Raw genomic sequence first — 15,425 nt, 5'->3', positions numbered from 1 at the left:
GTTCAAAGACTATAGCCTTCAGTATGGATTACACCTTCACATAAAGAAACTGGATTGATAAGTGACATCGTGATAAATGGAGAAAAGATTGAAGTTGTCAAAGATTTCATTTTACTTGGATCAACAGGAAACACCCATGGAAGCAGCAGTCAAGTAATGAAATGATATATTGCATCAGGCAAATCTGCTACAAAAAGCCTCTTTAAAGTGTTAAAAAGCAAATGTCACCTTGAGGTCTAAAGTGTGCCTGACCCAAGCCATTGTATTTTCAATCACCTCATGTGCATGCAAAAGCTGGACAATGAATAAGGAAGACTGAAAAAAAAATCGATGCCTTTGAATTGTGGTGTTGGTGAAGAATATTGAATATACCATGGTTTTCCAGAAGAAAGAACAAATCTGTCTTGGAAGAAGTACAGGCAGAATGCTCCTTAGAAGTGAGGATAGTGAGACTCACAAACTTTGGACATATTATCAGGAGGGACGCTTTCCAGGAGAACGCCATCACACTTGGTTAAGTAGAAGGTCATCGAAAAAGAGGAAAACACTTAGTACGATGGATTGACACAGTGGCTGCAATAATGGGCTGAAATAGCAAATATTGTGAGGTGGTGCAGGACTGGGCAGTGTTTTGTTCTGTTGTGCATTGTGTCGCTATTAGTGGGAACCAACCCAGTGACACCTAGCAACAACAGCAGCTCCATCTTGCAATGCCTTTTTCCACCACCTAATTGCTCCTGTGTGGGGTTGGAGGTTTAGCTCCCACCAGGCTTCACTAATGTCTGGAGTGGGAGGAAGAAGGCCAGCTAGCTCCTCCTTAAAAACCTTCATTGTGCCTTGTTGGAATCGAGTAGGGAGACCCATTGACATTGGGGGAAGTAGACCAACTAGCAATGCCTCATTCTACCTTATTGTTGCCAGGTAGGGGTGAAAGCCCAGTTTCTTGTTCAATATCACTCTAGTGGGGTTATCAGAGTAATGTTTGCTGCCATTGGGCAGGGAGTAGAAATTCAGTTCCCTGCTCAGTCCCACTGAAATTGCACTGGAGCGGGGGCAACAATTCCTACTGTTGGTGTTTGGCTAGTGTAGGATGTGTATTGTCTATTTTTTTTAGGAAACCCTTTCCTCGTACTTCAGATAGAGGCTTTTTTTGAGGCCCATCTTATCTGCTCCTGTTGGCAGTGCTATGCTGCAAACTTATCCAGTGCCTAGTCCAGGATATATAGGGAGCAAAAATAAAACCCAGGGAAATCAATACCATGTTCTTCCTCAAGTCTTCCTTTCTGCCTGCCAGAATCTTCCTATGCTAGTTGTTTTGTGTGTGTTATGCCCATGATTTTCTATTCATAACTGGATGGACTAGTGGGGAATAAATTTACATCATTTTGACTAGAAACAAAGGTCTCCCTATTGAGTATTTAGAATGTATTATTTAATTTTTTTTATTTAATTGATTGTTTTAGTGATTATAATCAATATTAACCCTAAATATATTACAATGTGGTTTGAATTAGTATTTTATTACTTCTTGAAAAATATAAGAATAACTCCATTTAGAGTCCTCTCACATTTTGTGCTATTATTGTCATATATTTTCCTTATATATGTTTTAACTGAGCAATGTAGTGTTATCTTTGTTGTTTTCGTAAGTCAAAACAACTTGTAAGTCTTTACAAATTAAAAAAACAGCAGTAGTTTATACTTACAGTTTCTACTGCTCTTCATTTGTTTTTCTAATTCAGTGTTTCAGTTTCATTTTTCTCCAGTATGAAGAACTTCCCTTAGTATTTCTTATAATAATAAATCTTAGATTATGATTCTTTTTTTTTATTTTCAATCTTGATGGGTATTATAAAAAATACAGAATTCTATGCTGGCAGAATACACACGCACACACACATATATACACACACACACATATACACACACAAATATGTGTATATGTATATATACACATGCACACACGCATATCGCCTGCCCCACAGCACTTTAAATGTGCCATTCCATTGATATCTTGCAACCATTGTTTCTAATGAGGAATTAATGGTTATTCTTATTTCCCCCTGAATGTAATATATCTTTTTTCTCTTTGCTTTTAAGATTTTTTCCTAAATTTTGGTTTTTAGCTATTCAAATGCGCTACACCTCTATATGGTTTTTCTATTTATCCTGAGGTTTTTTTTTTGTTTGTTTGTTACTTTGTTTCAGATAATTTTGGAAAATTCTCACATATTATCTGTTTACACTCTGTCCTCTCTTTTTGGTATTCCAATTACACTTAGGAAAGACCATTTGAGATTTTCCATACATCTCACATGTCTTATTATATCTTTTTTAAAATTCTTTCTTTATCTGTATTCTTCAGTTAAGATAATTTGTACTGACTTCTTTTCCTACTGCCATTCCTAGTCCACAATTTATCCTATTCAATGAATCCTTATTTTCAGATATTGCATTTTTAAAATTTAGACTGTTTATTAGGTCCTTTTTAAAAGATTCCATTTCTCTGTTGATTTCTCCACTTTTTCATCTCTTTTGTCCACTTTTTAATTAAATTACATATTTATAATAATTATTTTAAAGGCTTTTATGCTAATTCTAAAAGACTACATGTCAAGTAGCTAGGGTAGTGGACTTATCACTTTGACCCAATCAGTTCTTGATTTGGATCCTGAATAGACTAGTTAGTTTCAGTTTACCTCTGGTTTCAAATATTTTAACAGCAATATCTATTCCGAGTGTATTATAGTCCCAGGCCCATATCTGTAGCCATACTTAGGGATATGAGCATGAGCTACCCCAGGAGATCTCTTCCTTTGCCCATAGTCCAGCCTTAGTCCATAGACACATGCACTGAAGTATACTAAAAATTTCTATTTGGAAAGTAGGTAGGTGGTGAGCATTTGGATTCCTGTTTCTGGATAAGATGGAGTAACGAGACCAAGTTAATCTTTCCACCTGGCACAACTGAAAAAAAAAAAAGAACAGAAAAACTACGTTAAAAAAAATTCAGACATTGGACATCAAGTAGGACAGGAAGTGATACTTGGGTGAAGAGAAACAAATGAGGTGAACCCTATAGTTTATCCAGCTTATTGCAAGGAATGAGTTTCTAGGTAGCAAAGGGAACCCATGCGGAGGACTTGGCCTCCCTGAATTTAGGAGATGGAGTTGAGATGAAAGGAGGTTAGAGTGCAGACAGCAAAATACCAGGGAGGAGGGGGCTTCACAGTAGGTGAGTTCTGGAGATCTGAAGAGAATATCCCTCAAGTGTTCAGCTGAATATGATGACTGCATGTGTGTGAGAAAACTACCTGGTACCAGGGAAAGAACAATCCAAAAGGATTAGAGATGACTGCATCTCACAGCCCATACAAGGCTGAGAATACTTTCTGTTTTCACTAGAATGGCAAAACCTTGTAATTCACTGGGAATCAGATAGAGTACTCAAGAGTGAATTTCCTCACTACTGAGTCATAATTAGCCCTAGTCTGAAAGCTACTCTAGCCCTGCCTAAATGTAAAATATAAAAGGATCAAACTGTATCTAAGTAACTTTATTGTGTTCCAGTAAAAAGCTCAAGAATATTTATAGAAATACGAATATATTCAGTACCCAGCAAGGTAAAATTTGCAATGTCTGGTATTCAAACAAAAATTACCATCCATGCAAACAAGAAACTACAACCCATAAATTGAAAAAAAAAAATCAATCAATAGAAAGAAATCCAGAGATGATACTGATGACAAAACATTAAGAATTTATCTATCTATTATCCTGTCCTGGTGGTGTAGTGGTTAAGTGCTATGGCTGCTAACCAAAGGGTCGGCAGTTCGAATCCACCAGGTGCTCTTTGGAAATTCTATGGGGGAGTTCTACTCTGTCCTATAGGGTCGCTATGAGTTGGAATCGACTCGATGGCACTGGGTTTTGTTTTGTTTTTTTATTATCCTATCTGGAAGGTTGGAAATCCTGGTGGTGTAGTGGTTAAGTGCTACAGCTGTGAACCAAAAGGTCAGCAGTTCAAATCCGCCAGGCGCTCCTTGGAAACTCTATGGGGCAGCTGTACTCTGTCCTATAGGGTTGCTATGAGTTGGAATTGACTCAACGGCACTGGGTTTGGTTTTTTCAGTTTATTACCTTATCTATATTCTATATAGTCAAGAGTGTAGAAGAAAATTTGAGTATGTTATTTAGATATAGAAATATTTAAAAAAGAAAAAACCTAAGAGAGGGGAGGAATACATCTAACATGAATAAAACACTGAATGGAATTAACAACAAATTGGACAGTACAGAAAAAAAGATTAACAATCTTGGAATCATAGCAACAGTCACTCTTCGAAATGAAATATAGCGGGAAAAAACAGTGAAAAAAAGTAAACAGATCATCTATTACCTGTGGGACAACTTTAAGTGGCCCAATATACATGTAACTGGACACTGTAATGGAGAAAAGTGGAGGAGGGGGCAGCTAAATTTAATGAAAACTATAAATTCACAGACACAAGAATCTCAGTGAGCCTCAAGGAAAAGAAACATGAAGAAAATTATACCAAGGCACATAATAAATTGTTTAAAACCAGAATGGGAAGATACGATATCTGTGTACAATGTGTTATTACCCTTATGTATGAGAGAACATGAATTACCCGGGTAACTACATAGTGGGTGGAGCAAAGCATGCACAAAGTGGGTGGGTGAGTATATGCGAAGGGAAAGAAGAAGGTGAAATATATGGCTAGAAATGTAGACTGGGATTAGGTTAGGTTCCTGGTAAGAATAAACAAACAAAAAACTTTAAATCAAATGGATTTCCAAATAAAAGAGGCTGAAAATATGTTTTATTTGTTGAGTAAATATATGTGCTAGATTTTCTTGGAAAGGTTTACTTTTAAATATTTTTTATTTGTCCCCATATGTTTACTTGCACTTCTCAGACCACTTGTGTCTACATTTTTATGAGATCACAGTCATTTTCATAAAGTGATAAAGTTAGACTGTTGATCTCAAAATATCTTTCTTAACTCTGAAATTCTGTGACTGTACATATTTCCTTCGTTCCTTTTGCTATGTTTATATTTAAAACCCTTGCTCAAAATATGTGAGCTTATTTTGTATATGAACTCAAAAGTGTCAGTTTCTTACTGTTTCCTCCTGAACCAATGTCTACTCATCAGTTTTTTCATAGCCCCACGAACCTCCTTGTTCCTCAGGCTATAGATGATAGGATTGAGCATCGGGGTGACTATTCCACAGAACACGGCAATCAGTTTGTCAAGAGTCTTTGGACTTTGGCTTCATATACATGAAGAAGATTGTTCCATAAAATACAATCACCAGTGTCACGTGGGCTGAGCAGATGGAAAAAGCCTTTTTCCATCCTTCAGCAGAATTGATTCTCAGTACAGTAGAGAAAATGAAAAAGTAGGATAAACAAATCAGAAGTAATGGAGAAAACAAAAATATTATACTGTCTAACATTATAGTAATCTCATTCAAGGAAATATCCTCACAAGCCAGCTTGACAAATGCTAGTATTTCACAGCCATTGAGGGGATAAAAAAGGATGTGTACCAGATGTCTAGGAAGGAAAGATTACCAAGGAAGAAATACATGGGCATGTGGAGGTGGGAATCCAGGAGCATTAAGATGATCAAGGTACTGTTCCCCAGGAGGATTACCAGGTACATCAACAAGCACATCACAAAAAGTAGTTTTTCAGCTTTTGGGTAATCAGAAAGTCCCTGCAGAATGAACTGGACAACCTCAGTTGTCCAGTTGGTCCTTTCCATTTTACTTTTTTTATACCTGAAATAATCCAAAAAAGTAAACTGCATGTGTGTTTAATTAGTCTGTACATATAAAGTATAATATCATTTTATATTTGTCATAGTAAGTAAGAGATAGTTGGGGTAGGTGGGGCAAAAAGTGTGTCAGCACTAGCTGGAGCAGTGGTAACAGCTATGAATTTAGCTTTTGGGATCCTTTTATCTTGGATAGCTCCTCAGGCACTGGATTGCTGACATATAATTACATAATTAACTTCTTAAAATGCAGGTTTCTGTATTCCATTTCCTGAGATTGTGAGGCACAAGGTCTTAGGCATGGATGAGCAATTTGCATTTTTAAAAGGCATCTGTCATTTCTGATGTGGTTGATCCACAGACTGCACTTTGAAAATCAATATTCTGAAGAGAGTGTGCTTTATTCATTTCAACAGAGATTTGTTTATTTGATTTTATACCATACCAATTATTAGCAATAACATTTACTTAACGTTTTATGGGAAACCCTGGTGGCATTGTGGTTAAGAGCTACAGCTGCTAACCAAAAGGTCAGCCGTTCAAATCCACCAGCCACTTCTTGGAAACTCTATGGGGCAGTTCTACTCTGTCCTATAGGGTCGCTATGAGTTGAAATTGACTCAATGGCAGTGGGTGGGTATGGTTTTATAATTTATAAATATTCATAAACATAATTTATAAATGTTCATAAACATTTTATCATCACTATAAATCTGTGAGGAAAGTAAAGTTCAGTGGGGTTGAATTATCTATAGTTATAGTAAGTGAGAAAACTGCTGTTTAAACCTCATTTTTCTGATTTTAAATGCCATGTATTTTTTTTCACTATACGTCATTGCCATCCAAAAATTATGTAAGTTGAGTAAGGGGCTGGAATCAGATAACTATTTTTTGTAATAAAAACCCATTGCTGTCCAGCTGGTTCCGACTCGTAGCGACCCTATAGGACAGAGAAGAACTGCCCCATAGAGTTTCCAAGGAGCGCCTGGCGGATTCAAACTGCCAACCTTTTGGTTAGCAGCCGTAGCATTTAACTGCTATGCCACCAGGATTTTCTAATGTGTAACCAAAGAAGTAAGTCACTGGTCTCATTGAGTACTTCTCAAATTTTAGTATGCATAGAAATTACCCGAGGAATTTTTGAAAATTACATAATCTGATTCAGTGGATTTGACAAGAGGGCTGAGATTTGCATTTTTTAAATGTCCCCAGGTGATGCTGGTGCTGCTTGTTTGCAGAACACATGAGTAGCAAGGCCTCATAAACTATCTCTAACACCTGAGAGAGCAAATTGGTGCTTCACTTGCGTGTTGAATAGTAGTTGTGTAGTAGACAATGTGAACCTGAACACTCAAGTGAGACTTGGCAGTGAGACTTCTGTGTGGTTTATTGCAAATGGTTTCATGTTCTTCGGATTTTAGATACATAAGCAACCAAATTGCACACAGAAGAGCCTGCCTTGTATTGTTGTCCATATAAAAGTCATTCCTCTTCTATTTGTTGAATTTCTGGTTAGGGCCATTATTTTCCTAAAGAAGATATTTTGGGTCAGCTCAGGTGCCTCAGTTCTGCACCAAATATCATGAAGCAAATTATTTTAATTTGAAAAAAAAAATTGAAAAGTGGGTATTAGCAGGTATCATCCTGTTTATAGTAAATGAATCACAGATTATCCATTTTAAAACAGCTCTGCATCCTCCTGGTTTTCTACCACAGCTACATAATATACCCCTAGAGAAATAAATGAATTGGTCCAATGGATAAGTTACTACTCAGTATTTTCAAACAATGGCTGTGGTTATGGTATAGGATTTGCTTTGTGATAGTCATTTGCCAAAAGTTTTGCTGCTTTCTATGGAAACTCCAGTTTACAAGGGACAGATAGTTTAGTCAGCATAGAAAGAGGTTTATGTTTCTATTGGCTATGGAAAAGATGATTCTCATCCAATTAAACTGTTTCCAATGTCGCAGGCATACATTACAAAGAGGGCAGGGATGGTTGTGTAATCCAGGATATACTCCTATTTGATACTGTTTAATATTGGAATTTAACCAACTCTAGAAGCATGTCAACCGACTCTAAATCTTCCAGTAAGCCTCCGATACAGGCTTTCAAAGAGCCTCAGTAGTTTGATACTGAGGTTGCTGCAGAAAATATGTACATCAGGTCAAATGCCCTCTTATTTTCTAGGAGCCTCTCCTAAAAGTCGATTCCTATTTGGAAATTACTTTCAGAAAATAATTGTTTTATGCTGAGATTAATAGTGTACATGTACGTTTGGTATCCTCATAGTCTGAGATGTTGTTTTTAAGTGTCATTGAGTTGATTTCAGCTCATAAAGCAACCGTTTGTACAATAGAATGAAATACTGCCTGGTTCTGAGCAATCGTTGTTTTGCTTGAGCCTATCATTGTAGCCACATGCAGTTTACTTTTTTGGATTATTTCGGGTATAAAAAAAGTAAAATGGAAAGGACCAATTGGACAATCTGCTTTTCACTGATCGTCTACTTTACCAAGCATGAGGTCCTTCTCCAGGGACTGGTCCCTCCTGATAACATGTCCAAAGTATGTGAAACAAAGTCTCGCCATCCTCACTTCTAAGGAGCATTCTGGCTATACTTCTTCCAAGACAGATTTGTTTGTTCTTCTGGCAATCCATGGCATATTCAATATTCTCTGGCACACCACAATTCAGAGGCATCAATTCTTCTTTGGTCTTCCTTATTCATTGTCCAGCTTTTGTATGTATATGAGGTGATTGAAGATACCATGGCTTGGGTCAGGCACACCTTAGTCCTCAAAGTGATGTCTTTGCTTTTTAACACTTTAAAGAGGTCTTTTGCAGCATGTTTGCCCAATCCAACACATCATTTGATTTCTTGACTGCTGTTTGTATGGGTGTTGGTTTTGGATCTAAGTAAAATGAAATCCTTGACAACTTCAATAGTTTTTTGTTTATCATTATGTTGTTTATTGGTCTGGTCATGAGGGTTTTTGTTTTATGTTGAGGTATAATCCATACTGAAGGTTATGGTCTTGATCTTTATCAGTAAGTGCTTCAAGTCCTCTTTGTTTTCCTCAAGCAAGGTTGTGTCATCTGCATATCACCGGCTGTTAAAAGAGTCTTCTTCCCATCCTGATGCTGCCCTCTTCTTATACCACACAGTATCCCCTTGTTCTGTTCAAACGACTGCATCTTCATCTATGTATAGTTTCTGCACAAGCGCAGTTGAAGTGTTCTGGAATTTCCGTTCTTCACAAAAAAGATTTTACTTGAAAACATTTATAAGAGGAACCACCAATCTCCTCTGATGTTTTCAATCTCCTCTGATGTTTTCAAAAGCTTTGCCATCATTGAGTATTGTTTTATAAGACAGTTTTTTTTTTTTTTTTTAAATTCTTGGCTAATTCTTGGGAGATTGTTAAATAATCTAGTACACATTTCATGGGTCATTATGCACCTATATTTCTGAAGAATTTGTATTCATACAAAAATACTTACATTAAAATGATTAAATGAAAACAGAAACAACAACAAAAAATAGTATGCAGCATTATTTGCAAAACCAAAACCTAGAGCAAGGTAACCTAGGCAGACTGGAAAGCCTGGAAAGAAACACTTAAAACAAGCTAATAGTTCTCTTAGAGACATTTTTTTCTGCGTGTGAATTCTTGAAATTTATAAAATATGCATAAAGAAAAAACATCTTTTAAAAGAAAAAAAACTGAAGCTAGTGTCTAACTATGTTAGAATATTAACTCTGTGTCAAAAATATCAAAACTTAAATAGTGTAGTAAATTGTCTTAGGTGTCTAGTGACCACACGTTGGGATTGAGTTGTGCTGTCATGATTTTACGTATTTTCCTAATTATAATCCAGTTATCCATAGGAGGCCACCTTTTTTGTAGTGGACCTAGGTCATGTGTAATTCCTACCCTCAAAATCTTCCAGGTAAGTCAAGGGAGTATACCAAGAAACAGAACTTGAGCTCCTGACTTCATCATATTATCTCAAATTGCAGACCATTGATGCTTAGAACAGAATTGTTACTAGAAGACAGAATGGTGATAGAAATGGGTTTTAAAATTAAAGATTAAATTCTTATTTGCAAAGGCTCTGAACTGACCTGGATTCCTGCCACCCTCCAATCACCCTCTTTCTCCCCCCTGGTGTTTTGTAAGAAATAACCTCTGTGTTTCAGAACTCTAGGGCTTCACCTGGGCATGGTATTAGTGTTGTCATAGACCTAAGATTTTTTCCCAATAAAAGCTTGTGACTCTTTTTTCCAAACTAGAAGGCAAGCCAGGACTTCTAACTTTTTTCTCTTAGCCACTTTAAGGTCTAATCTCTAAAATATTTAGATTTTTTTCAATCAAAAACCCAGAACACATGCATCCTAAATACTCAGGGGGGGAAATAATTTTCTAATTCTCTCCAGCTCTTCTAAAATGACCAATTAAGACAATTGGTATTGTACAAAGATTGGTAGACATGACAACTCTCAATTTATAGTTTTTTTCAACTCAGATATTCGATTAATAGATCATGAAAGAGATATTATTTTAGCTCCAAAAGAGAATGATAATTGATATTAGGTGAGGTCCTAGTATATATTAGATTAAAGAAACCCATTGGTGTCAAGTCGATTCCAACTCATAGCGACCCTATAGGACAGAGTTGAACTGCTGCATAGGATTTCCCAGGAGCTGATCTTTTAACCACTGCACCACCAGGACTCCATATATTAGATACTTCCTATAAATTTTGTCATTTAATCTGTAAAATAACCCAACTAGTTTGATGTAACTATGACCTTTATGGGTGACAAAATTAATACGAGGTTTCAAAGGTTATGTAAAATTTCCAAAATCTTATAGTTGTTAAATGCCAGGACTATGATTTAAACCCATATTGAGTCCCCATTTTCATCACTGAAACACAGTGTTTCCCTTATTTATACATAAATTTCATAAAAAACACAATTTAATAACATGCTGTGAACTTTCATCAATGACCAATATAATAAATACAGTCATAAAGATATTTTTGTCTCTTTTGAAAAACCACTTAAGAGGACATTATGCTAATAATTCAAATGAAAATACTCAAAATTAATTTCAAGTCTAGTGTGGGAAACTAAGGCCTAGTGTAGTGGAATTTGATGTATTATATAAATGAAAACATGGAAATTTTTAATATTTCTTTTTTGCCTTGGCTTCCTGGGACTCTAACTCCTCAGTTGTAATTATTTTCCCCTCTGTTATATATTATTTTTTTCTAATCCTATTTTTAATTCAAACACCTTTAATTACATCTTTCCTCACATCCCTATTGGACATAATTTATATATGAATAATGTACGTATCGACATGTGCTGTTTCACCAGAACACTGTTCCTTAAGGTTTTAATTAACTGGATATTTGAATATAGTAGGCATTAGCCTGTTATCTGTAAAAGTCTGATGTGACAGCTATCTCTTCTTTAGTAGTCTCTCTCATGGATTATTTCTGGATTAAAAAAAAGAATTGAATAATGTCCTGGCCTGAGAGGTGATACCTAAGTTTTTCTGTTTTTTCCTCTACATAAAATTCATATTAAAAAAACTTACAATGACCATTTAAATTCAAAACTATTTATATATATATTAAGATATTTTTCTTTTGAAATGATTATAACAAAATCTTCTCTCTCTCTTACCTTAAGACTAGGTTTTCAAACCATCTACACCATTCCATTAAATACTAGAAAAAAAATTGCAAGAGTTTGAATTTCATTTGCATGCCTCAGATGAGACCAAGAGATTCTCAATTTGAAAAACTTTTGTTCCTCTTTCCTAAAAAATGTGACAAATAACAGCCACAATTAGGCAATTATTTTATACGAATCTATTAAGAGGACATCAAGGAATAAAATATATTAACCATAAAGATAAATGATATGACAAGTTTTACCATGGCTTGTTGTAAAGTTGACCATTACTGGAAAGAAACTCAGCTTCTTTTGGAAGTCAGTTTAGCACTTATTTTGCAAACTTCTTCTGTCCCTAAGGTTGTGAGTCAGAAAGTTAGAATTCCCTAGTGATAAAGTCCCTGACTTCTGCACAACCCAAAGACCCAGTTATCTTGACCAAAGACACAAAACAAAAAACTTTCCCAGTCATACATCTTTTGGAGTATTCATTGAATATGATCATATTTGATAGTGTCCTCATAGGTTGAAGCTGGAAGCCAAAAGCTCTCAGAAAATTTAACTTTCGCCGCCTTTGTTTTTATTGTATAAATAATACTTGGTCAGTCCTAATATTAATTTTTAAATATTTAAAAAAGAATATTAAATATTCTTTTAATTGCATAAATAATTCTAGGTCAATCCTAATAGTATAAAAGAAAAGAATAGTCATTTCACCTTGTTAAATTGTTTTTGTTTTTTATATTTTTTGTTACTCCTAGACTATATACATTTTTTTATACCAGTGTAATTTCCTTACACAAACATATTTCTTTATACCAGTATACTTCTAATTAACATTTGATACTTCATATAAATAGTTTTCTGTGATTTTTCACAGAGTTCGTGATATTCATTTTTAAATATTTGAATACTATTTAATTAAGTGGAGTTATAATTTAGTTTACCATCTTAATGTTATTGGACTTTTTCAAATTTTTTGAGATTTTGATATAATGACCATGAATATGTATGTATCTGATTAATTTCCTTCTGCTGGAAGTAAAACAAATATGATTGTATACTAAAAGGATATAAATTATAAGAGAATTCTTGGTACACATGCAAAATTATTTTCACAAAACTTAACACTTTACACTAATACTGAAAAAATTTGCATGGGCTATTTTCTTTACATTTTCTAGAACCAGAGAAAATGTTTATTATTTCTAGATGCATAAAACATTACTTTCTCTAGTTTTTATTTCTATTATTGCTAATTAGATTGAACAATTTCTTTTATAACTTATATTTTCTCTCAGTGGTTTCTGATTATGCCGCTTATATAACTATCTTCTGAAGTTTTAATAGTTTTCCTCTTAATTTGTATGAACTCTTAATCAACTTACACTTAGACATGTTGAAATTTTTGGAGTTTCACGGTAAAGAAAAAAATGATTGTGACTATTTTTCCATGCCTTGTCCTAAAGTTGGCACTTGCTGGAGAGAAAGTCCACTTCTTCTTCAGTCCCGCAAAGTATCCAGAAAGGAAAAATAATCAGATTGCTTATACAATAGAAAATGATTGGCACTAGATTTTTCCTCTACAAAATAAAAAGCTAGGAAACAATGAAATGTCATATTTAGATGTCATTCAGATTTCAAAACAGAAGTTTGTTATCCAAGTATTGTAAAGCCAAAATTTAAGATCTTACTAATCTGTGACAGCAATTGATAGATATATCCAAACATGTAAGGAATAAGAAATTATATTACTTATTTACCAAAAAAGTATGATTAGAAGTATTCTAGCCAATCTACAAACCTTCCCAAAAGGAAGTGTGGGAGAGAGATGATTTAGTAGGCATAATGGTGAGCTAAGAAACCTGAACCATAGAGCTGGTCTACACAGTTATCATTATGAATACAAAATGCAAAAAATACTGAAAGTTTCTTTGTATAAAACAATAATTAGAACAACTTGGATCTACAATTCTAGATTATTTTAGCAAAGAGGAGGAAGGTAGAGTTAAAGATAAAGGATGATTTGGGGCATGGAGAGGGGTGAATAAACTTTCTTTTTCACTTTATGCAAGGGATGATCAATAGAAACTATTTTTAATGTTGCAAGGTTGAAAAATAAAATGAGAAATATTATATTATAGTTCACAAATATAGTAGTTTATATTCTCTTTTGATCAATGTTAAAGCATAAGCAGCTTTTCATGTATCATAAAATATTTAGGGAACACATAATTTATAATGGCCTGCATAGTTTTATATTATACTTGTGTTTAAGATCTTTTTTTTTAAGATCTACTTAATCTATTTTCAAATATTGTGTATTTACCTTGCTTTTATTTTTTTATTATAAACTGCTGCAATAATAATTATAACTTATTCTTTAAGGGGAATACTTCTGTCTTATTTATTTTTGGAATAATTCAAAGCACTTTCACATGAACAATGAAGGTGGAGGTAAAGATAATTCAATGCATGTTCATATTCAGTAATACCGGTGTCATAGTCAAATTTTAAATCATTGAATCCTAGAGCTGATAATTGTATTGAAATTAACCTAGTTATAACCCTTATAAGATGACAGAAACATATCAAAGGTGACCATTAACCTTACTTCTGCCCCAAACCACAAGTTAATGGTTAGAGTTCTTTATGATGAAGCCACACAGGTTATTTTAGGACTATTCTAATTATTAAAAATTTCTTTACATTCAGTAGCATATATAACTTTCTGTATACAATGCTCTTCCTTCTCTGCGGAACAACAACAAAATCAGTGTATGACCCTTTCCTGTGACAGCTTTTCCAGTATTTACTATTGCTTCTGGTCTTCCTTGCCCCAGGCTATAATTTTACCTTCTTTCAGCCATTCCCCAGGTGTTTTCTCAAAATCTTAAAAAAATGTATATCACTGAAAATATCTTAGGAACGTGAGGTTCTCTGTGATAAATAAGGCCACCTTCTATGCATTCTGCTGCCGGTTATTAATTTTGTCTGACGCTACAGAAGTTAAGTATTCTCTGTCATTTAGGAGACAGAGGAGTGAAGTGGTTAAAAGCATGGATTCTGAAGTTAGACAGCCTGGCCTTGAGGCAGAGCTTTGTCAAGCACTACCTCTTTGGCCTTGGGGAGGTCACTGAACCTCTCTAACTCTCAATTTTCAAAATGAGGAAATTAAAAGTTCCTACCTGATATCGTTATGCTAAGGATTAATGAGTCAATACATATGAAGCATTTAACATAGTGTAGGTACTCGATAAAAGTGCTTACTATTTTTCTAATTAAATTGGTGGCTTTAAATATGCATCTTGCTAAGACAGAAGAGAATGACTCTGGAGTTGAGTACGCATGGATTTGAATCCCAGTTTCCTTACTTGTAGCTCGTTGACCTTGAGTACCAAAAAAAAAAAATCCAAATCAGGTGCTGTGACAAACCCATGTGTTCCAGAGTAGAACTTTATAGGGTTTTCAATGTCTGTGATTTTTCCAAGAAGTTCTCTAGGCCTTTCTTCCAAAGTGCCTCTGGGTGGATTTGTACTTCCAACTTCTGGGTTAATAGCTAAGCATTTAACTGTTTGTCCCACCCAGGAACTCCAGCCATTTTAACTGTAAAAGGAGTGTTATAACTACCTTGCAGGGCTGTTACGTGATAGTTTAAAGCGTGCTTATCATGGTTCTTGATGTGGTGGTGCAGTGGCTAAGAGATTAGCTGCTAACCAAAAGGTCGGCAGTTCGAGTCCACCAGCCGCTCCTTGAAAACCCTATGAGGCAGTTCTACTCTGTCCTGTAGGGTCACTACGTGTCAGAATTGACTCAACGGCAAGGGGTTTTATGGGTTTACATAAAAGGCAGTTAACTTTATCATATTTGATTATTGTGAATCTCAGTGTAGTTTGCTTACCGTTGACACCACAAATAATAACTT

Source organism: Elephas maximus, chromosome 9, assembly GCF_024166365.1.
Source record: "Elephas maximus indicus isolate mEleMax1 chromosome 9, mEleMax1 primary haplotype, whole genome shotgun sequence".
Lineage (NCBI taxonomy): Eukaryota > Metazoa > Chordata > Mammalia > Proboscidea > Elephantidae > Elephas > Elephas maximus.
The sequence above is the reverse complement of the archived record's forward strand: the minus strand, read 5'-3'. Positions refer to the sequence as shown.